Source organism: Narcine bancroftii, chromosome 7, assembly GCF_036971445.1.
Source record: "Narcine bancroftii isolate sNarBan1 chromosome 7, sNarBan1.hap1, whole genome shotgun sequence".
Taxonomy (NCBI): Eukaryota; Metazoa; Chordata; class Chondrichthyes; order Torpediniformes; family Narcinidae; genus Narcine; species Narcine bancroftii.
This window is the reverse complement of record NC_091475.1, coordinates 17,334,759-17,360,971: the sequence shown is the minus strand read 5'-3', so window position 1 is coordinate 17,360,971 and position 26,213 is coordinate 17,334,759.

Below are 26,213 nucleotides of genomic sequence, written 5' to 3'. Positions count from 1 at the left end.
GTTGTACAATTTGCTACACTAACCGTGCTGCCCAGGGCAAGGGGAGGAGTACAGACCAACAGACAAAAGATGTTAATTTTGGGAGGACAGGAGAGAGGAAAAGTGAGAATTGATTTGAGGATAGCGTTGGCTCTGTGAATGTAGAGCTGGGATAAAGGAAACAGAGGGAAATGAGGAGAGAGAGAGAGAAAGAGAGAGAGAGAGAGAGAGAGAGAGAGAGAGAGAGAGAGAGAGCGAGATGGGTTAGAGGGGGCTATTGAAAACAAAATAAGTCGATGTTAATGCCATCCAGTGGAAGGGAGCCCAGATGGAATCTGAGATGTTGTTCCTCCAATTTCCAGGTGGTGTCAGTTTGGCAGTGCATGTAACCAAGGATGTGGCATAGGAATGGTGTGGAGAAATCACTGCTATGGCGATAGACAGATTAACTAGCTCCCCATATTGCCTGTAATAGTCAATTCTGTGAAAAAGTTGACCCCTCTATTCTTGGCCAAAAGATCTGGTATTTTCCATATATCACATGTAAAGGTTGACCACCCCCACTATTTTTTGGCCCTGACTGCCCATACACCCATGTTCTCAACACCCTGATCGCCATCTCTAGTCCAAGGCCCAGCTGCCTGCCCACCGGAGCTCCCAGCGCCCCAACCATGAACTCTCTTAGACTGTGACCATCTACCCATCCGATCTCATGACCCCAACAGCCTCCCCCAAGCCGCCCACCCATCTGAGCTCCTGAATCCCCGCCCCCATCTGAGCTTCCAATATCCCAGTGCCTGCCCATCCAAGCTCCTGATGCCCCAGCCGCCTGCCCATTGAGCTCCCGACGCCCGACCGCCAATTCTCACCTAGGCCCTGGCTACTCACCTAAACCCATCTGAGCTCCCGATACCCCAAATGCAGACTTACCATCCAGTTCCCACTGCCCATTCCAGCTTTGGATGCTTCAATTGACACAGGTACTTACCATAGTCAAAAGTAGTATAGGTGTAGTACTCCACTCCCTAAATTTTATTCAAAAAGTTAATCCACAAAATTTGACGATTATATGCACATATAAATGGTATTTGAAACAGGTCAAGCAGCAGGTGTGGTCTCGAGCTGTGCTCAGGGAAATCCTTGCATGATGCTGTATCAAATGTGGTGAACAAAATCTCTGGGAAATGAGTTAAAGGTCCACTCAGCAAGAGGCAGGACTTTCAGCCCATCAGCTCTATGCTGGCCATTAAATTCCTATCCATACTGAACTTGCAATGTGTGACGATATTGAAAGGAGCACGTAAATACAATTTTTTGCTTTTATGATTGGAGTGATCTAAATCTTGTTCTCCTGGTGAACATGATGACACAGGGATCATTTTATCTACAAGGAGGTTAATGTCAACCACTGTGCCCTGGGCAGAGAGGATGGAGAATTATTTTCTTTTTAAACACCAAGCCACTTAGTTCCAATGGCTGCTTTCATTCTCCGTAGCTAATGCAATTTCTCGAGAAAGGCAAGTTAAGCAAGTTAATTGGAGCGATCGAGCAGCGAAGGTCACCAGTGTAAAACAAAAGGCAAAGCAGAATGTGAGTGGCAAGAAGAAAAGCTTCTTATTTTGCTTTGCTCATGACTCTCCGTGACTCTACAACTTGGAAGAAAGCTAATATGTTTGTAGGTGACACTAAGTATGGTTGAGTTTTTGACTGTACAGAGGGCTATCAAATATTGAGTAGGATTTAGATTGTTTTCAGATTTGGGCAGAGAAATGCCCAGAGAAGGGGAATTGGTAACCCGAGGATCTTGGTTTATAATGGGGAGGGGAGAGTGATTTGACAGGAACCCGAAGGGTAATTTTATAACCCAGAGGGTGGTGGGTGTATGGAACACAGAGAGAATGTTCAGACAGTGCCCGATTCAAATCCCAGTCGCTGACTCTGTAACAGCATTGCTCTAACTGCTACGCTAGCCGTGCTTCCCCCAGTTAGTGTAGTGGTTAGCACATGCTAAAATTACATTTAAAATATTACATAAAATTAAATCTCATATGTAATAAAACATTAAATTACATTAAAATATGATAAATACAAAGTATAAATCGATAATAAATATTCACTTTTACCATAAGTGCAAGAAAGAAAAGGGGATGTTACAATAGTGTAGTAGACAGTCCTTTTGTGGTGCTGGATCAGTCCATGATGACTTCAACAAGGGGAGGTTGAAGATCCTGAGAGAGGTTGGAATGAGACTGTTCTTGAACTGAGTGGCACTGGTACTTTAGATCTGATTAGATACATGAAATTGCCTTTAGTCTGCCATAAGGCAGACAGATTCCCAATTAGGAATTGCCTGGTGCCCAACAGTCAGAGTAAGAGAAGAGAAAGAGAATCCCTTCAGAGTGTCTGATTCACCACGTAACACATATAACACCCTGGACACACTCTCTCTCCCTCCTCTCACTGTGAAAGGGTACGAGAGTATGGGAGTGCTCAGCAACAGGCTAAAAGATCATTCCTTCCCCACAGGTATCAGGCTCATGAACGAATCCCATAACATTGCTGCCCTTGTTGGGTCCTAATGAGTCTTTCTGATTATTGTAAATCTATGTCTGGGATTGTATGGCTGTATTAATGTGAGAGATAACTTGTTGGATTGCTTGCAGAATAACCCTTCTCACTGTAAAAAAAAGCCAACTTTAAGTATTAATTATTAACATTATAACCAGTACAGAGAGAACTGTTCTCCTGTTACAAGATCCTGAATGGATCCTACACTGGCACTTGTGCTGTCTTTCGTAACAATGCTCTGTTTTATTTTTGGTACTTTGTCCATACCTTGCTCTTTTTGACTACCGTCTAAATGTTGTCTTCTTTAATTTATCTATTTATTTCGTAGTTGCTCTGGCTGCATTAACTGCTCTACGAATTGGATTGCCTGGATAGCACGCCAGGCAAAGTTTCTTCCTGTACATCAGTATGAGTGACAATAAAACTATTTTCATTTTGCTGGTCAGTATAATCACAAGAAAAAGGAACTTCTAAACAACTTGTGGTGCATGACCGGAATAATTAGCCTTGGCACTTTGGACAACATTTTAAGCTCAAAAGACATGACGCCTCCTTCAAATTCTTCAGTCGGCTGCACTGGAAGTACAACACGTAAGATTGATCAGCTGTCCAAATCTCAAATTGCATGCATGCTTTGAAAGCTTTGACATTCTCGGCAATGTCAAACTGTCCAACACCTGGCAAGAATGTTCTTCATCAAAAGCCTTTCTGTTTCAAACCCTGTCATTTCGGAAAGTGCAAAGTGATCATTGGGCCAGGACTCTGAAGCAAACTCTGATGCTTATCGTGTTGTGGTCCTGAAGGAGTTGTTCCTTTTTTGCTGAGCCACCAGAACTGGCTTCAGTTTAGTGACATCCATAAGTATCAGTGCTCACTGAGGGTAGGGAGCATAATGGTTAAACATGCAGCTCAGTACAGGCACTTTGGCCCCTACTCCACAATCAATCTAATCCTACCACCCCCCCCGACTACCCACTCACATTCCATATTTTTCTTACGTCATGTGCCTACCAAAGAGTCTTTTAAATGTCCCCATTGCACCAGCCCTGACTTTTACACCCAGCAATGCTTTCAAGGCACCCACCACTCTCTGTGCAAAATACCTACCTCTGTCATCTCTGTTAAACATCCCTCCACTCACCTTAAATGGATATCCTCTGGTATTGGCCATTGCCACCCTGGGAAAAAGGCTGTCCACCATATCTTACCCTTCATAATCTTACCCACTTAACTTGATGCCATTCAAAAATCCAGATTTCGAGTTCAAATCCCGCCATAATGGCTTGGAGTGAAACACAAACCTTTGCAGACGCTGTGATTGTAGTAAAAACACACAGAAATACTGGAGGAACTCGGCCGGGCTTGCAGCATCTATTGGAGGTAAAGATATATTGATGATGTTTTGGGCCTGAGCTCTTCCTCAAGGTATACTAGCTTGGAACCTTGAATTCAAATGATTCAATAATGTGGGAAATAAGTAGCTAATGTGTACATTGGTAAATGCAAAGCAAGTGGATTGCATGAAAAACCTGTTTCTTTTCCATATTTTTTGAGGAGAGATCTGCCATCCTTACTAGTTCTCCAACACACCAAATGGGGTTAATTTTCAGTGAATACCAGAAATGTCTGCAGAAACCTGAAGTAATGACAAAGTAATGGTGAATCTCAGCAGATCAGATAGTGTCTGCGGAAAGAGAAATAGTTCATGTCTCAGATCTGAGACCCTTCAACTCAAATGAGAAAGGGAGGAGGATATCAACCCTACAAAACAGGGATGTAGATTAGAGATTGGAAAATTCTGCATGAGGATACCCTTTGGACATCTGCTTTGTGAATTCTCTCCCAATTTAGGAATTAGTCTCTAACTTCTTCCAAAGTGCATGGCCAAACACTTTGGTGAATTCCATCTTTGTCCATTCTCTTAACCTGTCCAAGTCCTTCTTTGAACTGGAATAAAACATGAAAATCTGCAGAGACTGTGATTGAAGCAAAATCACCATGTTGGAGTAACTCAGCGGGTCAGTGTACTTTATATTGCAAAGATAAATATACATCACTAACAGTATGGGACTGAGCAAGGAATGACCAAAATAAAATAATGGGGGTTGGGGGGGTTCAGGAGGAGGAGCACAGGCCCACAGGTAGGAGGATAAGGGAGGAGGGGTTACCAGCAAACAGGGGGAGGGGGGTGGCTCTGTGAATGGAGAGGGAAGGGAGTGGAGAGCTGGAGGAAAGAAGACAGAGGGAGGGGGAAGAGAGGGAGAATGGGGTGTAGGCTAGCAGAAACATTACCTGCCCTCCACCTACCTTCATATCATTCACAAACCCAGCCACGAATCTTTGGCCTGCTGCTCTCCTTTCCCTCTGCAGTTACCTTTCTCTTAGGAACACTGGGCAATGATCACGGCGACTCTTTGTTTGCTTTTTGGCAGACAAAATTTGAAGTCTATATTACATTTTTATGTATTATTATGAAAAAAAAACCTTGAACCTTGATACCAATAGATATGATTTTAATTTCTCCCTTTCAAACTGCAGAGAGAATTCTATCATATTCTGATCACTACCTCCTATGAGTTTCTTCACCTTAAGTTCCCTGATCAAATCCGGTTCATTGCACAGCGCCAAATCCAGAATTGCCTTTTCTTTAGTGGGCTCTCCCACAAGTTGCTCTAAAAAGGCATCTCGTAGGCATTCCACAAACTCCTTCTCTCGGGATCCATGCCAGTCTGATTTTCCCAGTATACTTGCACATTGAAGTCTGTAACATTGCTTTTCTTGCATACTTTCTCAAACCCCTGTTACAATTCCACACATCCAGGCTACTATTCGGAGGCTTCCGTAGGCTAGCTGCCCGTGGATGCGGGATCCAGCAATGTAAGGTGCATGAGTCCCACCCACTCTTGGCTATGAAAACGTAAGAGGGGGTGAGCCCAGGAGGCCAGGATTCAGTGCTGAACCCTCCGGATGTGTCGTGGGACTATCAGCGAATCACTGAGGAGGAAGGGTGCCTGCTTGATAACCCAGAAGGTGCCACCACACACAGGGCAGCGTCTCAGGATAAGGAATATTAACATCTAGTCCTACATAACATGCCATCATGGTCTTTAATCCCTTGCAGCTTCTCAATTCTACTCACAAGGATTCTGCATCTTCAGATCCCATGTTCCTTACAGCGTGTTGTATAATGATAAAACAGAAGTGTGATAGAGAGGTGCAGTGAAACACCTGACGCGCAGTAGACCGAGTCACCGATCTACAGGCTTTTATTCGCAATGAACAGGGACGTCATCCTGTGCTGTGACCCGGGTTTTCTGGGGAAGGGTCAAGGTGTTAGAGACTGTATGCAAGGTTAAAAGAGGGAAGGGCCACAGGTACATTCACTGGACGGAGCAGAACCAGGTAAGCAGGAATACAGCAGTTCACCACAGCATCAATTTCTGAAGATGCTCTGATTGTAGTAAAAACACAGAAATGCTGGTGGAACTCAGCAGGTCTTGCATCGGAGGTAAAGATATATTACCGATTGATAGGCTCTAAAGCCGTAGAGGGAGGAATGATAAGTCATTGATAGAGCCTAACAATTTATTATACTTTAGATATAGCTGGCCCAATTCCATGTGCTTGACTGAAGACAGAAGAGGGGAGGTCAACCTTTATTTCAGGGTCACAAGGGGAGGAGTTACCAGGGAGCAAGTCACCCAGTGGGGGACGAGCCAGAGACCCATTGACAGTCAAATGGACACATATTCGTATCACTACATTGACGTTTAGGGCCTGAGCCCTTCTTCAGGGTATGAAAAAGCAGGTAGTATCTGAATAAAAGAAATGGTGGGGGTGGGTGGGTTATGGGGAAATACCGACCAACAGACAAAAGGTGAAAATTGAACATGGAGAAGAGGCCAGGTGAGAGGGAAGGTGAGATTTGATAAGGGGGGAGGGGGGTGTTTTGTGCTTGTTTGTGCTATGGTATAAACAGTTGATCAGGGAAAGGTGTCAACCTGGCATGTTGAGATGTGAAAAGTACAAATCAGTCCAAAAGGGTGTAAAGATTTATAACCTCAGCGCAGAATAAAGACCAATAATATCCCAGTTATTAGTGGATAACATCACTCCAGTTGTCCAGTACAAACCATGCATTTGAAAATCAACTTTGAAATGATAATCCTGTTAATATGACAGCAAGGTAAGAAAAAAAGAACATTGGTAATCTGTTTTTGAATAAATTAATACAAGCATGTTTAAAGATGAGATAAACTATTAATTACAAGCTTACACAGGTTTGAGAATGACAACCATATATGAAGATTCTCTAAGGAAATTATTGATGATGACTTGGTGATCTCTTTTATTAAAATAATTGTAAAACATTAGCAAAAGGTCAAGACTCACAGAGAACATGATTGTCATTGGGAGGGAAAGGTAAGTAGTTCTGGCGATAAAGCTTGCAGAAGAAGAGAATAGAAGAATCTCCATGGCAACCAACTGGTTGCAGGAACTGAGAGCAAGAAAGTGCTCAGAGAATGACGGGGAGGGCACAGAAAGGTAAATTTGTAACTTACAAGGAGCATATGAGCAATGATCTTGTCAGCACCGATCACGAGTTCAAAAATGTTCCACTCTTACAACAAAGGCAGAAGATCTTAATTGCAAAATTAGCTCAAAGCTTCATCGTCAAAGACAGAGCTTGAAGTATTCCTAAAACAGCAAACATTACAGCACAGTGCCGGCCCATCGACCCACAATGTTGTGCCTGCCTATATAAACATACTCAACAAAGTAACCTTGCCTACCTCACACCCAGAATCCTCTTTTTTTTCTTGCATCAAAGATTCGAGATTCAAGATGTAATTTATTTTCATTGTAATAAAACTGAGTCATATGACCTGAAATTGCTCTTGCCTGCTGTAAGGCAGACAGATTCGCCATTGACAAATTATTGTCCATGGATTATTATCCATGTTCCTGTCTAAGAATCTTTTAAATCCCCCTAATGATTCAACCTCCACCACTACACCTTGCAATGCATTTTTTCCCACATGTAAAAAAGTGTGGTGTACAAGTGTACAAGTGTGGTGTTTGCTACTCCTGCCCTGGGAAAAAGTTGCTGGCTGTCCTCCCTATCCATGTCTCTCATGATCTTGTGGGCCTCTGTTAAGTTAACTCTCCTCCTTCCCCCCTCCAAAGATAAAAGCCTGAACTCTGTTAACCTTGCCTCATAATACACATTCTCCAATCCAAGCAACATCCTAGTAAATTTCTTCTGCATCCTCTCCATAGCTTCCACATCTTATGCAGGTCAGCGAAGAATGGAATTGAAACATTCCCTTAATCCACAGGTCATGCTGCTACTAAAGTTCATTCAAAGTTCTTCATACTTGTGATGTATACACTGGGAAAGTTATATATCAGAGATTTTGATGTCCCTTGCACCATTTTCATTGCTGAATCTGAAGATTTGGAATACGCAGACTCGTCACACAGAAGAAAGTCTGACCCGAAGACTGGAAGCCTGGTCTTGTTTTAATAGGGGAGCAGCTGGATCCAATCATTTCCTGGTACCAAGACATTGATCCCATGTCAAAAGGATCCTGCCTCAAGGATTTTTTGCAAGCTGGTAGCTACCATTTGCTCCGCAGGTTCTCCTATTACTGATGACCAAGGTGAATTTGGACCTCCAATAGAATTTCTCATGTCTACTCCCCCGACCCAAGTTACTGATCTTACCTCAAAAGCCTGATAACATCTCTGACCCTTCAATTCCCAGTGGTCTAGCAACCAACCTTTGGCTTTTTAACCTCAGGATCATCCTGAGTGTGTCATTATTTGGGATAGCAAGAATATCAGGAGATAGGGACACACTGTAGGTTTCAAGTTGCAGATGGATTCGGGGAAGGATGGATGACATAAAGGAACTATCTTTGATATGGAAAGAACAGCATTGCTATGGAGAATGCTTTTTTTTGTAAATTTTTTAATTAAAAATAATTAAATCTAAATTTAAACATACAGCATTATAACAGGCCCTTTTGGCCCATGAACCCGTGCTGCCCAGTTGCACCCAACAACCTACAACGCTGTACATTTTGAAGGGTGATAAGAATGCAGATCAACTGGAGGAAACCCACACCGATACAGGAAAGAACGTACAAATTCCTTATAGACAAGGCTGGATTCTAATTCGGGTTGTTGGCGCTGTAACAGTGTTGTGCTAACTGCTGTGCTAATCGGTTCACTTGTAGACATAATATGGTTGATGGGTTAGGCAGTGACATCATGAAAATATAAACGAAAGGAAGATAAAACGTGGAAAGTGGGGGGGGGGGAGGGATGGTGTGGACATGCTGGTGGATCAAGCTGTGCCCATGAATGTGGGATTCCATGGTTGACGAAGGTGATGTAGCAGGAGAAACAAGGTTGGGTCAACACACAGGGATACATGATTAGTGTAGATGTTAGCGCCTAGTTGTTACAGTGCCAGCAACTGGGGTTCGAATCAGGTGATGTTAAGCATTCCTCATACGTCAATCCTCTTCTGGACCTCCTCTGGACCCTCTCCAACACCAGCACACCCTTCCTTCAAAATTGGGTCCAAAATTACCCCGAGTGCTTCAAATGTGATCTGACCAATGCCTTGTCAATCTCTATGAATGTGCTATTTATATTGTTATTTATTTCACATATTTCCAATTAAGCAAGGAAGGGAGATAAATGAGCAAAATTTGTCAGGTGCATCCAAAAAGGGCGTGGACCAACTGACGAGAGGTGAGGCCAATCTGGATCTAGTACTAGGTAATGCACTTGGTCAGGTGGCGGACCTCTCAATGGGGGAGCATTTCAGTAATAGTGACCACAACTCACTGAGCTTTAGCATAACTATGGACAAAGATAAAAGCAGACAAAATGGGAAAGGATTTAATTGGGGAAGGACTAATTATGATGGGATGAGGCAGGAGCTAGGAAAAGTAAATTGGGAGCAGAAGTTCTCAGGAGAAAGCTCAGAGGTGATGTGGAGGATGTTTAGGGACCACTTGCATAGGATTCTGGATAGGTCTGTGCTACTGAGATGGAGAAGATTATAGGAAAATGAGAATAACAGCAGGGTGAAGTGAGTGAAGTTAAAGCCACTTAAGGATAAATGATGTGCCTTGAGGTGGAAAAGATTGGGGAAGTCCTAAATAAATGCTTTCTTCAGTATTCACCAGAGATATCAGCCTTAGTCAAGGTAAGGTCAGAATAGAACAAGCACATGTACTGGAGCATGTTGCAATTAAGAAAGAGGAAGTGCTAGATCTTCTTAAAAATATTAAGATTGATAGGTCCTTGATATGTCCAAGATTGATATGGGAAGGGATGGAAGAGATTGCCGGGGCTTTGATAATGGTCTTTGCAATCTCCTTGGCCATAGGGAAGGTGCCAGAGGATTGGAGAATGGCAAATGTGTCCCCTTGTTTAGGGCGAATTCTAGGAATTATAGGGCTGTGTGTCTTATATCAGTGGTTGAAAACCTATTGGAGACAATTCTTAAGGACAGAATTCATGAGCATTTGGAGAAGTACAGTGTTCTCAGGGACAGTCAGCATGAATTTGTGAGGGGAAGGATATGCTTTACGAATTTAATTGAGTTTTTTTGAGTAGGTAACAAAATAAAATGATGTAAATAGGGGTGCATGTGGGTTTTAACAAGACATTTAACAAGGTCACCATGGGAGACTTGTTCAGAAAGTCATGGGGCATAGGATCTGTGGCTGGGTGGATTAAAAATTGGCTTGCACGTAGAAAGCAGAGAGTATAGTGGACAGGAAGTATTCTGCCTGGAGGTCATTAACTAGTAGAATTTCATGGGGATCTGCTCTGGAATCCCTGCTCGTTTGTGATCTGGACAAAGAAATAGAGGAGGGATCACTAAGATTGCAGATGATACAAAGATTGGATGTGTTTTGGACAGTGTAGAGGATGTTGTAGGTTACAACAGGATCTAAACAGGCTGCAGAGTTGAGTGGAAATGTGGCAGCTGGAGTTCAAACTGGATAAGTGTGAGGTGATGCATTTTCGAAAGTCAAACCCGAAGGTAGAGTACAAGGCTAATGGTAGGATACTTAACAGCGTGGAAGAAGATGGTTCTTAGGGTCCAAATCTATAGATCTGTCAAGTTTGCAGTGCAGCTTGTTGGATAGTTAAGAAGGTCTATGGTATGCTGGGCTTCATTAGTTGGAGGATTAAGTTCAGAAATCATGAGGTAATGTTTCTGCTCTATAAATCTCTGGTAAGACCACACTAAGAATATTGTGTTCAGTTCTGGTCACCTCATTTGCAGCAAGTATATGGAAGCCATGGGGAGGGTGCAGAGGAGATTTACCAGGGTGTTGCCTAGATTGGAACATATGTCTTATGAGGCAAGGTTAGCAGAGCTGGGACTTTTCTCTTTGGAGCAAAGATGGATGGGAGGTGACTTAATAGATGACTTTAAGATTATGAAAGGCATGGTATGATGGATTATGTTATATTTTATATTTTATATAGATATGTTTTAAAGGAGATAAATTGTTTTTTTTAGTTACGTCACAAAAAGATACAAACATTTCACAACACAGATTTCATTTAAAATGCCAGAGTTCTGCTCAAGCCAGACAGTCCAGGCTCTGAGTGTCTTTGCAAAAACTTTGAAGAATGCCTATAAGGACTTCACAAGTAGGTGTTAATTGGACGTGCTGTGGAGTAATGGATTATTGTTTTGGAAAACAACAGATGAATGGACTTGGAAGATTAGATCTGATGCTGTAGTCTATCTGAGTGAAGTTGGCTGTTCTAAGAGGTTCATGTGGTTTTCTCTGAGTGAGAGAGAGAGAGAGAGAGAGAGAGAGGCTGTCCTTCTAGTCTGTGCTGAACCATTTTTTTTTGCCTAGTCCCACTGACCTGCACCCAGACTTAGTCCTCCATACCTGTCCATGTATCTATCTAGATTATTTTTAAATGTTAAAATTGAGCCTGCATTCACCATTTTAGCTGGAAGCTCATTCCATTCCCCCACCACTCTCTGTGTGAAGAACTTCCTCCTCAGGTTCCCCCTAAACTTTCCCCCTTTCACACTTAACCCATGTCCTCTGGTTTGTCAGACGAGAGGACATAGGACTCTGGTTTATGTCTCTAGACAGGCACATGGATGAAAGAAAAATAAAGGGTCATGAGGTAGGGAGGGTTTATTTTTTGGGGCCAGGCATATATAAGTCAGCACAACATTGTGTGCCAAAGGGCCTGTACTGTGCTGTAATGTTCTATGTTCTAAGGAAAAGCTTGTGTATGCAGGCAGTGGTTAGGGTCTGAAGGCTGCATTTAGAAGATAGTAGTGGAACAATTGCTGATAGGCCTCTCACCTTGAAGAAGGGATCAGAACCGAAACCTGGTAATATATCTTTACCTCCTATGGACGCTGCGAGACCGGCTGAGTTCCTCCAGCATTTCTGTGTATTATTACTACAATCACAGCAACTACAGACTTTCATCTTTCACAACCTGCCCGCTTTTCTGGTCCACTTTTACTTTAAAGGAAAATATCTATAAAATCATGAGGGGAATGCATGGGATTTGGATGAGCTGGATAATTCTTCTACGCTCCATCGACTCTGCGATTCTGAGTTTTACTGGCCAGCATGGTTAGTACTGACATCTGAGGATGTATTTCTGCCCTACAACTTCATTTACATTTTATTCTATTTAGGGATTTTTGTTTCCCAAACACCTCATCTCTTTAACAGTGTTCCTTGGAACAATGATGATCCGACAATTGAAGACTTTCATCGAGCTCCACTGATTTTCTTCATTCTAGCACAACTGGTGGAACTTCACTGATCCAACCTATCTTTGGGTTTTTTTTAACATAATCTTTACATACATCAGAAACCTGGTAAAACAAGCCCCAAGATACTGAAAGGATATCGCACACAGTCAGGCAGACAACATCTGGGAATAAGTTAATTGAATCTCACCTCACAGAAGGCATCCTTTCAAGCCGCCATGCTTTGCTCCTTGGAAGACTAACCCAATTAGCTGCATCCCTGCTATTCTTTCTCCATAATCTTGCAAACTTTTTCTTTTAAGTAATTTTCTTTTTTGAAAACTAACCCTGAATCTGCTTCCTCAATGCTTTCAGGCCGTGCATTGCAAATCAGGACAGCATAGTGTATTGAGATTCTTCTCATTATTTTTCTTTCTTTTTATCCAGAGATATGAGAATGAGAAATAAAATGGAGAAAAACTGAAGCTATTATTTAATTGCTGCCATTCTCTGGAATTCCAGTGGAGTTCAAAAGAGAGTTCATCAAGATCATTAATGTTCTTCTCATCGTCCAAGTGTTTGCCTTCAATGACTGTCAGCTTGTTCTACTTCCTGCATGTGCCCTTGGGTCAGAAATGTCTGGCTTCTGTTCCAGTAAAGAATTGAGGTCACGTGAATAATTCTTCCATCGGGTGGTGACAGTGAACAGAGTTAAGCTCATGGTCCACCAAGGGGAGAGAGATGCAAAGCAGCTGGAAACTCTGCTGTATACACACACACACACACACACACACACACACACACACACACACACACACACACACACACACACACACACACACACACACACACACACACACACACACACACACACACACACTTCTTTCCTGCCAAGTCAGTTCCCTTTTACTCCTGCTCCCTATTCTTCCCCTTTCCTTCATGCCCATGACCCTTCTTTCCTCCCTCCTTTCTATCCCTGCTGTTGCCCTACGCAGTAGTGTCCACCCCATCTGTGAGGGCCACGAGGTTATCACATATGTTCTGCTGGCCTCAAACAGTAGGGTATCTGTGAGGCTGGATGTCCTCTGAATTCTGCCCCTCAGGTGTAGGTGTGGGGAACAGTCACTCTTTGGTTTACTCCATCTGAACCCCATCATACTTCTGCAAGGCTCTTTTACATCTTGCCATTACTTTTGCCATTGAAAGAGAAGGATACAAGTTTCTTTTCTTCCTACGGATGCTGTGTGAGCTGCTGAGTTTCTCCAGTGTGTTATTTTCTCTCATATTTCTGGCTAACCAACATTCCTGCATTAGTTCAATGCAGAATCATGGCATTATAACCATATAACATATAACAATTACATTATGGAAACAAACCATCTTGACTCTTTTGGTCCGCACCGATTTAAGTGAACTCCACTTGTCCCACCTACCCGTTCCCTCTCTATAATCCTCCAAACCCCTCACATCCATGCACTCATCCAACCTTCTCTTAAATTATAAAATTGACCTGCTGCAACCACCTCTTCTGGAAGGTCATTCCACTCAGCCACCACTCTCTGAGTGAAGAAGCTCCCTCACATGTTACTTCTAAAGTTTTGCCCTCTTACCCTTAACTTATGACCCCTTGTTCCAATCTCACCTACCCTCAAGAGGAAGAGCCTATTCACATCTACTCTATCTATCCCCTTCATAATTTTATATACCTCTATCAAATCCCCCCTCAACCTTCTACGCTCCAATGAATAAAGACCAAGTCTACTCAGTCTTTCCCTGTATTCTAGATACTGCAATCCAGGCAACATTTTAGTAAATCTTCTCTGCACCCTCTCTACCTTATTGATATCCTTCCTATAACTTGGAGACCAGAACTGAACACAATATTCCAAATTTGACCTCACCAATCCCTTGAACAGTCTCAACATCATCTCCCATTATGCTTTGATTTATAAAGGACAGCATTCCAAAAGCTTTCTTCACCACCCTATTATCTACATGAGAATCCATGAAAAGAGGCCTGTCATCCCATTGGACTCTGTTGGCCTTTGCAAACCAGCACAACTCCCTCTGTAGCCTTACAAATCTACTGTATTTACTTGTGTAATAGTTGATCCCATATAAAAGTAAGCCCTCCCCTTTTGGACCAGAAATCGCAAATTTCCTTCTGTCACCCGCGAAAGTTGACCCCAACCTCCTGCCCAACGGAGTTGCCCCTCCATCTGTGCTTCAGATTCCCTGACTGCCAGCTCTCTCCTCAGCTGCTCACTCACCCGAGCTCTCAACGCCCTGACCGCGCATCCTTGCCCCGGCCACCTGCCCATTCGAGCTCCAGACACCCCTACCGCCAGCTCTCGCCTCAGCTGCCCAATCATCCGAGCTCCCCATGCCCCGAACATGGACTTTTCTCCTTCTCCCCGCCATCCAAGCTTCTGATGCCTTGAACAGTGCAGGTACTGGTACTTATCATGGTCAAATGTAGTATCCATGTAAAAGTTGACTCTGCCAAATCTAACCCAATGAATTGGTCCCCAAAATTCGACAATTACGAGTATACATGGTATTACTTTTAATATATATTTGAATCTCTTTTGAAAGCTACAATTAAATCTACATCAACCATTTTCCCTAGCAGTGCACAGCTGATTATAATGAGTTACTGCATTAAAAAACTATTCTTCCTGTCAGAGTCATGGAGTTCTACAGCACAGAAACAGGACCTTTGGCACAATTTTTGCTTGGCAATCAAGCTAGTTTCATTTGGCTGATTTTCCCTGTAGCATGGCATGGTTAGCAGAATGTTACAGGGCAGCACAGTGAGCTTAGTAGTTAGCCTAACGTTATTACAGCGACCAACATTAGAATCCTGTGCTGTCTGTGAGTAGTTTCTATGTTCGCCCCATGACATGAGTGGGTTTCCTCTTACCTTTCAATAACATACAGGGTTTGTAGGTTAATTTGGAGGACATGGGCTTGTGGGTCAGAAGGGCCGTTTACCATGTCATGCTGTCTGTGATGCACTGCAGTGCGAGCAAACAAGCGCATACTACGAAGGCTGTACTACAGGCTTTAATTAGCTTAAAACTTGCACACAAGGGATCTCTTCTGGCTCTATGTGCTCGACTGCCTACACAAGGGCCGGCATGAGCCTTTATATGGGGCTGGTAGTTGGCAGGGAGTAGGTGGAGCCAGCTTCCCAGGTTACCTCCCTGCAGGTACAATGGGTTATCCCCTGCAGTAAGCAGGTAGAAATGCAGGCAGGTGCAGGCAGTCACAAGGCACTTTCAAGCTGCCTTGTAAAATGGAGTTAACCAGGCCCGGTTAGTGCCCCACTCACAAGTCAGCTTGAAAGGTTCTGACCTGGTCAGCGCTGTCCAAAGTCAACCAGGTCCCTGCCCTACCTCAGAGGTAGTCAGGGAACCCAGTTAAACTTACCCAGGATGAATCCACTAGAGGTTTGAACAGCAAAATGGCCAACGCGGTTACTGCCTGTGACATCACAGGGAATCCCCTGGATGAATTGTCTGCCGCGATTGGGGATGGGGGGGGTGGAGAGATGGGTCGGGCTGGGGATGGGGGAGGGGGAGTGGTCACTGCTGCAAGGGGGAGAGGGGGGCGCACAATCAGAGGGAGTGAGGTCGCTGCCATGGGGGGAGAGGTCAATGTTGCGGAGGGGGTGGTGCCACGATTGGCAGAGAGAAGAGGGATCGCTGCTGTGGGGGGGAGAGGAGAGGGATCGGGGGGGGGGGTGGATAATTACCAATAGTTTCCCACATTACCTACTGTGTCATCGAAGGGGCGGGATCCACCTTAAATTGCCCAGTTGGCAATTTAACAGGTCCATCCCCTCACAGCTTAAAAGGTGCTGGAAGCACCTTTACCCCACTAATCACACCTGGGCCCCAGGAGGGCTACCACGGGTGCTGCAGCTTAAAAGCACCTACAGACAGTCTAGTGGTGATATCACCACATTGTATGTCTAAATTTAATATATCCCTCCAAAACTTTTCCATTATGTCTAAATGTCTTCTGAATGTTACAATTGTCCCAGCTTCCACCACTTGCTCATGCAGCTCGTTCCACATACCCAACTCCCTCTTTGAGAAAAAGCAGACCTTCAGGTCTGTTTTAAACCTTTCCCCTTTCTTTCCATGTCTTCTCGTTCTGGATTTCTCTCGCCAGATGGGAGGGGGGGGGGTGCGAAATCAATGATCATTTACTTTATCTATGACCCCATGATTTTCCAAACCTCTCCAAGTCACCCCCTCAGCTTTCTTCTCCCTAGGGAGAACAGACCCAGCTTATCCACCCTATTTCCCAGTCTGTGCCCTTCCACAGATAGGGACAATTGTTCTTTAAAAGATCCAGTATATTATTGACATTTTGGGCCTGAGCCCTTCCTCAAGGTATGAGGAAGCTTATTCTTCATACCTAGTGCAAGATGAGAAACGTCCTGGAAAGAAGCTACAGTCTCCTATTTGTGGCATTTCCTAGATTTGCTGAAAACTGCTGACAGTATCCAAGCACGTGGTACAAGGTGGTGAGTGAAGGATGGGCATGTCTGAACTGTGTGTTCTCCACTCTGAGCAAGTGTAGGCCCACCCTTCCCTGCAGCAGTGAGAAACCAAACCCAAACCCTGACTTTCACAAAGGGAATTTCATTTCTGTTTAATTATTTCATATGAGGTAGGTTGACTTCACTCTCAGACCCGTTATTTCTACAGCATAATTAACGACAAGGTAACTCTCATTGCTGTTCTCTGTCCAACTGTGTGATGCTCACCAATGGTTTGAATGCACTTAATGAGTTGTCCTGAGAGTACAAAGAATGCAGGCGCCACAGTGCTCGAAACTGATTGATCCAGATAATCCACTTCTACACAGCAATAGAGTCGAAGAATGCATCATTCCAACATCACCTATACAAAATGGATTTGGAATGACATCATGTGGTCTAATTCTATGTGCTGAGAAGAGGTGTTGCTTTTATTCAAAAACTGGTCTGATGAAGTTTACCAAATGGCCATTGTAAATTGATCCCTGTGCGTGTGCGAATGGTAGGATTTTGGAGGAAGCTTTTGGGAGTGTGAAGCCAGTGCAGACACAACGGGTCGATCGATGAACCTATTTCCATTCTGTGTCTCTCTCCATGACAGTGACAATGTCTGATCAGTCCCAGGGCCTCAAGAGAGGGAAGAAATAATTAAGTGAGGAAAAGATTCACCAGCGGATCCAAAAGCAAGCTTTTATCTTCCATCGTTCATTTCTTGGCCGCCAGCCAGTAACTGAATAAAGTTTGTTGCCAAGGTAAAATTAACCTTTTGACCCCGTTGTGCGGATTAGTCAAAGAGTTACGTGGTGTGGAAGCAGGCCCTTTGGTCAACTTGTCCATGCTGACTATGCCGTCTATTAAACCATTTCCATTCGCCTGTGTCGGGCCCAAATTCCTCTTTTCTGATCTCTCTGTGAAAATGTCTTTTCACAAGATCACAAGATATAGGAGCAAAAGTAGGCCCATCGACCCTTCGAGTCTGCTCTGCCATTCTAATAATGAGCTTATCCATCCTCCCACTTGTCCCCACTCCCCAGTCTTCTCCCTGTAACCCTTCATACCCTGATTAATCAAATGCCTGTCAATCACTGCCTTCAATACACCCCATTAACTCACTTCCACAGCTGCCTGTGGCAACAAGTTCCACAGTCTCACAACCCTCTGAATTAAGACATTTTTTTGCGGCTCTATTTTAAATTGGTCCCCATTTATCTTGAAGTTGTGCCCTCTTGTTCTAGAATCCCCTACCATGGGAAAAATCCATGCGCAGGCATTTAAACATTTGAAAGGTCTCTATGAGGTTCCTCCCTCATCTTTCTGTGTTCCAAGAAGTATAGTCCAAGAGCCGGTAAATGTTCCAGACATGCTAACCCTTTCATTCTTGGTATAATTCTAGTAAATCTTCTCTGAACCCCCTCCAATGCCAGCACAACTTTCTCAATGAGACGCCTAAAATTGCACACAATACTCCAAGGGAAGTCTCACCAGTGCTTCTCGGCCATTTCGATGATCCTCTGGACTGGCTTCCAGCCAGACAGGACATGCTCAGTTGGGCTCCTGAAAAAATGTTGTCAAGATGGGGGCTGATAACCTTGACCTCCTCAACCTCCTTCGGAAGTGCGCTCCATCCTGTCTAATGAGGAGGTGTTGTGGGTCCAGGATAGGTTGTCCGCTACATGCACACACCAAGGAGCGTTGTGCTCTGTACGCTCTCCACGACAGAGCCAATGTTGCTGAAAACAACTGTAAATTTGGCCGGAATACTCACAATTTGCCAGTTGTTCTTACTGTGTGTGACTTTTGATGCTTGATGACCAGTGTGAATTTGACTGTTATGTTCAGTTATGGAGTCTGACATGGGAATAGAGGTAAAAGCTTATAACTATTCTTTGACAAGAACCAGAATATGAAACAGTTTCTTCAGCAGACAGAAAGAATAAAATAAATATAAAGTGAGCCAAAAAAAATCCTGATTTTCTTCCAACCATGAGAAGCAATTTTGATTGATAAGAAGATATAGGAACAACAAGTTCAATGGGTCCAAGAAGCAATGAGTTAGACACAGATCGGATGTAATAACAGCTTTTATTTGCCTGTGAGGGAAATTCACCACAGGGAATCACAATCACTCACACACAGTACACAAGTAATCGCGTCAGACACAAACTAAAAAAATTAATATCTATAAACCGCGATAGATAGAGATACAGTAGAAGAAAACATGAGCAGTACCCACTACCCCTCAACCTAGTTCAGGTATGGCCCCCAAATTAAATAAGGAAAAAAGAAACAGTACGATGGCAATTAATCAGCATGCACCAGAGAGCCCCAGACCAGTTACCGGCACGCACCTTGGTATCAACTCTCCAGTGTCCGCACACATGATGGAGAGGTCACCTGACCCTCCATAATCCACACTACAGAAGACTGAGTTACAAATCATTGTGTTTTGGTTTCTGTTTGACAGAGCTGAAAACTATAAACACTTCAGTGGCGTTGCCAGTTGAGAATTGGAAGAGTTACTGAAATGAAGCAGGCAAAACCATGGCAACGAAAGCTTTTAGCAAATTGGACAAAGTCAGAACTGAAATTATCACTTGGGGGCTGAAATCAAAGCTTGATTCTGCATGTTGTGGCTTTCTGCATTTATTCAACAATAGCTTCAGAGGAAGAAAAATAAAGATTACACTCAATTATGTTGAGTGAGGTGCACAGGGAGCAAATATTCAGCAACACTGGTCCATGGTTACTGTTATTTCCACCTCCTGTATTCAGTGGTTTAATCTGCTTTCCCATTGTGTGTTTACCTTGACACATTAAGTGCATTTACCATTTATTTGTGGTAATGATTTCCAAAATATAAATCACATTATTTCATCTTTCCTGACAGCCAGTCAAACATTTATCATTTGTCTCTTTCGACCACTTCATTAGACAAAAAAAATGGCATTGCTGCTAAAGCTGGTGTAATGGTAGCTGGTGTGGATCTGGGAGACTGGGAAGAGGAGGCACAGCATTGCTCTGCAACATCCTACTGCCCAGTCTGATGTCAACCCCTTACAGGCTTTAAACAGCCTGTTAAAGGAGCCAATTTTTCTTAAATCTTGCAACCTCAGAAGTCTGTGTGGCCAAGATGGCAGCACCTATGCTGGGCAGTGTGCAGACTCCATGGTGGTGGTGGGGGGGGGTTGGGGGTGGGAAGCAGTGGACCTGCTCAGGGCACCAGAAACAGGGAGAAAACCCCCTGTTAGGAAGGAGCAGCATGGGCGATGAGCCTACAGGACGGTGAGCATGCCAGTGGACCAGCGCTGGGCTCGGCGGCTGAAGGGCCCACACAGGTTTTGAGCTGTTGGTGATATGCAGGTAAAGGACTCATGCAGCCTGCTGGATGGTGGAGACTGGACTATGGGAGCCAGGTTTTGCAACTGGGATTCACGAGGATGCTGAAGGGCAAGAAGAGCTCCCAAAGGGCCTCGGGCACGGAAGAGTTCCACGCCTCATCTTGGAAACCAGTCAAGCATGCCAAAGGAAAATACTCCCACTTGTTCTGCCATCTCACAGCTCTTCTGATAATGCCAGTTCAGAATAAACACCCAGTTAGGTTCTCTGAGCCATCTCACAGCTTAAATGCTAATCATATTCACATTGAAATGAGCACCCACTCTGAATAATGAATGCAAGACAGACACTGAGTTATTCTCTGTTGATTCCTTCCAACCTCAGCATGTAAATTTACACAAAGTACCAGTCTGCAGATGAAAATTTAATGTCCTTGTTATTATGTGCACTCTACATCGATATAGATAAACAGATAATGCATTTGTTAAGACAACAGTAGCACAGCTCAGAGACGCAGGTCTCTGTTGGTTCATTGACTTTCTACTCCTTTAAAGTATGTCAGCCGTGGCTCAGTGATGATCACTTTGCTGTCTTAAATGGTGGAACAGCCAGGATCCTTTTAAATTTAAATTTAGACATGCAGCATGGTAACAGCGCCTTCAGGCCCACAAGCCCACACCGCCCAAATACACCCAATTGACCTACAATACTGACACTTTTTGAAGGCTGGGAGAAAGCCCAGAGGAAACCCACACAGACACAGGGAAAACATACAAACAAACAGCTCTAACAGCGTTGCTGTAACACAGTGGTTCTCAACCCTTTTTTCCCCCACTCACCTACTACCCTTAATAATTAAGGGTTACTTAAGGTGGAATGTGAGTGGGGAAAAAAGGGTTGAGAACCACTGCGCTAACTGCTACGCTAAGTATGCCACCTCTTCAGAAAGGCACAAACTACCCAGTAATCTCACCCAGGTCCAAGGAGGGCTAGCCAGGTGCTGCAATTTGAAAGTGCCTGGAGGGTGCCTCAAGTACAAGGGTTCTTGAGTCAGTGCACGTATCGTGTGCTGAAGTCCATCCCTTTCAGGTTGTATGTGCACACTTGATGTTAGGCCTGTGCATCGGGCAATTGGAGCTTGTTCACTGGTTGAAGATACTAGCTGTGAAGTTGTAGTGGGATGGGGGGGAGGGGTGGGGGGGAGTCACATTACACACCAGAGACTCAAGGGCATCTTTGGAGTTGATGTTCACATCAGGTCATCAGCCAAATTGATCCACCAACATTCAACTCTGTCTAATCCTCCCGCTGCCTCAGGAAAGCTGCCATCAGGGCCCTTCGCACCCTAAAAACACTGTCTTCTTCCCCCTTTCATCAGGCAGAGGATACATGAGCTTCAAACACAAAGCCCAAGAACAAATGGCAGTTTCTTTCTTGCTGTTATCAAACTCTTCAATGGACCTTTTATTGGCAAAAGATAATTCCTTTGCACCATTTCACTCTGCATTTTATAACACTATACCCTGCACTCTCTTCTTTCTTTGGCTTGGCTTCGCGGACGAAGATTTATGGAGGGGGTAAAAGTCCACGTCAGCTGCAGGCTCGTTGGTGGCTGACAAGTCCGATGCGGGACAGGCAGACACGGTTGCAGCGGCTGCAGGGGAAAATTGGTTGGTTGGGGTTGGGTGTTGGGTTTTTCCTCCTTTGCCTTTTGTCAGTGCACTCTGACTTATTGTAATATTACATCCTATATTTTTATTTTAATATTTAATGAGCTCCTAAATGTTAAGTATGGTTTGACTTGCCTGGTTAGCACACAAGACTATATCTCAGTACATGTGACATTCATCAATTTAAATGCAGCACTAAGGGATTGATCCATGATTGGAATTACTGTCTTTCAGACAAGAAATAAATCAGAGCCTTGCGGGTTTGAATCCAGTGTCTGTAACGAGTTCTCTCTGTATCTCTGTGGTTTCCTCAAGATGCTCCAATTTCCTACCATATTCTAATTAGTTGGCCAGAAAGGGCTCATAGGTCAGAAGGGCCTCTTGCCATGCTGTATCTCGAAATTAAACTTAAAATTCTGTTGAATCCTTCTGCAGAAGGATTCTCTTTGCTATCTTAGTTAATATCTAACTTTCAATCTGGTTACCTATTGAAACTAATTATGGAGCTTCCTGTGCACAGAATTGCTATCATGTGTTCCTTTCCCAAACTTTAGAAACACCTGGAGATTATAAAAGGTGTGAAGTTCTGGTAACTTCATCTGCTGCAGTGTATGCAAACTATCTAAATATTTAAATGAGGATGTGCATACCAGAGGTGTATGATCCAGTGATCATTGGGAGATTAGAGATGGAAAAGATAAGCAAATTTAAGTTCTTCGAGTATCTCACTATCTCAGAGGATCTTTCCTGGACCCAACACATGAATGGCATCATGAAAAAAGCATATCAGCGCCTCTACTTCCTCAGATATTTGTGGAGGTTTGGTTTAACATCACAAACCCTGGAAAATTTATACAGATGTGTGGTGGAAAGAGGGCAGATTAGTTACATCATGATGTCTGGTATGGGGAAACCAATGCCCCTGAGTGTAAAGCCCTGCAAAAGTTAGGAACACAGCCGAGGACATCACAGGCAAAATCCTCCCCAAAATTGAGAACATCTACAGGAAACACTGCTGTCGGAGAACAGCAGAAATGATCAAGGATCCACACCACCCAGTACATGGTCTGTTCTTGCTGCTGCCATCTGGAAAGAGGCATTTGTACCACAAGAGTCGACCAGCAGGTTCAGGAACAGCTGCTACAATCTCCTCAATAACAAACTCAATCAGGGGATTCATTTTATTGAATATTTTCTCTTTGCGGAAACTGCCAAAATGTTTGGCCTGGAAGTCAGCCTGAAGAAAACTGAGGTCCTCCATCAGCCAGCTCCCCACCATGACTACCAGCCCCCCCACATCTCCATCGGGCACACAAAACTCAAAACGGTCAACCAGTTTACCTATCTCGGCTGCACCATTTCATCAGATGCAAGGATCAACAATGAGATAGACAACAGACTCGCCAAGGCAAATAGCGCCTTTGGAAGACTACACAAAAGAGTCTGGAAAAACAACCAACTGAAAAACCTCACAAAGATAAGCGTATACAGAGCCGTTGTCATACCCACACTCCTGTTCGGCTCCGAATCATGGGTCCTCTACCGGCACCACCTACGGCTCCTAGAACGCTTCCACCAGCGTTGTCTCCGCTCCATCCTCAACATCCATTGGAGCGCTCACACCCCTAACGTCGAGGTACTCGAGATGGCAGAGGTCGACAGCATCGAGTCCACGCTGCTGAAGATCCAGCTGCGCTGGATGGGTCACGTCTCCAGAATGGAGGACCATCGCCTTCCCAAGATCGTATTATATGGCGAGCTCTCCACTGGCCACCGTGACAGAGGTGCACCAAAGAAAAGGTACAAGGACTGCCTAAAGAAATCTCTTGGTGCCTGCCACATTGACCACCGCCAGTGGGCTGATAACGCCTCAAACCGTGCATCTTGGCGCCTCACAGTTTGGCGGGCAGCAGCCTCCTTTGAAGAAGACCGCAGAGCCCACCTCACTAACAAAAGGCAAAGGAGGAAAAACCCAACACCCAACCCCAACCAACCAATTTTCCCTTGCAACCGCTGCAATCGTGTCTGTTTTTGTACGTTTCATTATTTGTTTACATATGTGCGCTGAGTCCGTTTTTTGTACTACCAATAGGTAGTAATTCTGACTCACCCACAGGACAAAGAATGTCAAGGTTGTATGTGATATCATGTATGTACTATGACAATAAACTTGAAATCTGCTATATCATCGCATCAAACGACCCAAAGTGCAACGCAAAATCTACGGATTTAGGGCAAATGTATCACCATGAACCTGACGTGCTTTAAGCAACCTCTGAATGGGGTTGGATTATTAACCAGCTGGAACCACAGGTGAATTCATTCTCCCTGTCTCTGAAATAACTCTGACAAAGTGAGTCCCTCTTGAACTTGAGGGTCAGCAAAAGAGGTAAGACCCACACATCCATGGATAGAAATGTTCAACCAGCACCACCCCATCTATTTTCTTTGTGGCTCTAAGCCTTCATCTGGACATTTCTGCTCCGAGTTTCACTGAGTGTAGTTGCAGGGTGGACGGCATGGTTGGAGTAGCAGTCAGTGCAACACTACTACAGTGTCAATGACCCAGGTTCGAATCCGGCCCTGTCTGTAAGGAATTTGTACGTTCTCCCAGTCTCTGCGTGGGTTTCCTCCAGGCGCTCTAGTTTCCTCAAAAATGCCCATGGCTTGTAGGTTAATTGGGATATTTGGGCAGCATGGGCTCATGGGCCAGAAGGGTCATTTACCACGCTATATGTACCTACAGTGCCCTCCATAATGTTTGGGACAAAGACTCTTTTTATCTTTATTTGCCCATGAGCTCCACAGTTTTAAATTTGTAATCCAACAACCCACATGTGATGAAAGTGCACATTCCAGATCTTCTTCAAGGTTATATGGATACATTTTGGTTTGACCACATAGAAATTACAACACTTTTTATGCATAGTCCCGCCATTTCAGGGCACCGTAATGGTTGTGACTTTTGGCATCACAGCTGTTTGTGATTACTCGGGTACATTTCATTGCTTCATTGGTGAAGGTCGAAGAGAGCTGGGCTTGCTTTGAAACTTTTGATCACCTTTGGGGACTGTAGTTGCCATTTTTCAACATGAAGATCAGAGTTGTGTCAATGAAAGTCAAGGAAGCCGTTATGAGGCTGAAAAACAAGAATAAAACAGTAAGAAAAACTTTAGGATGACCAAAATCAACCGTATGGAAAATCATTAAGAGAAAGAGAGTACTGGTGAGCTCAATCATCGCCAAGGGATTGGTAGGCCAAGGAGGACCTCCACTGCTGATGAGAGAAGAATTCCCATTGTTATGAAGAAAAATACCCAAACACCTGTCAAACAGATCAAAAACACTCTCCAGGAGGCAGGTGTGTATGAACAGAAGAAAACAGAGGCTACACTGAAGGATGCAAACCACTAGTTAGCCTCAGAAACAAGATGGCCAGATTACAGTGTGCTAAGAATTTAAAAGAGCCTGCAGAATTCTGGAAAAAGGTCTTTTGGACAGATGAGACCAAGATGAGCCTGTATCAGAGTGATGCCAAGTGTGGAGGCATAAAGGATCTGCCTAAGATCCAAAGTGTACCAGCTCACCTGTGAAAAATGGTGGGGGGGGGGGGAGTGTTATGGCCAGGGCATATATGGCTGCCACAGGTGCCGGTGCACTCATCTCCATCAATGATGTAACTGCTTACAGCAGTAGCAAAATGAATTCTGAAATGCTCAAGTTCAAGCCAATGTCTCCAAACTCATTGGGTGGAGCTTCATCGTTCAGCAAGTCAAGGATCCCAAACATACTGCTAGAGCCACAAAGAGTGTCCTGGAAAATTCTTGAATGACCAAACCAGTCATCTGATCTAAATCCAATTGAGCTTGCTCTCTATCTGCTGGAACAATGGTTCTCAACCTTTTTTCTTTCCACTCACATACCACTTTAAGTAATCACTATGCCATCGGTGCTGGATTCGAACCCGGGTTGTTGTGTTGTCATATTTTTGTACTAACCACTATGCAGACTGTGCAACCAAATTGCTTAATCACCAGAAGATGTCCCACGTCTATCTAACACGGTAAGCAGCGAATGCAACTTTAGCCATATTTGAGTGACAAAATTAAGCTCATTCTTTCTCACTCCTCAGAATTCAATTTCCTTGAAATTTCTGTGTTTGAGACTAATTTGAAATCATGACCAGACACAACACCCTCTTGTATCTTTTCTCATCACCACCCATCTCCTCTAAAGTTTTTAACAGACAGCATATGAAAAGATTGTTTTTCCTTCAGATTCCATCAGCCGCTAGGCCCATCGCATGCCTGAATAAGAGTTTGCTTTTATATCG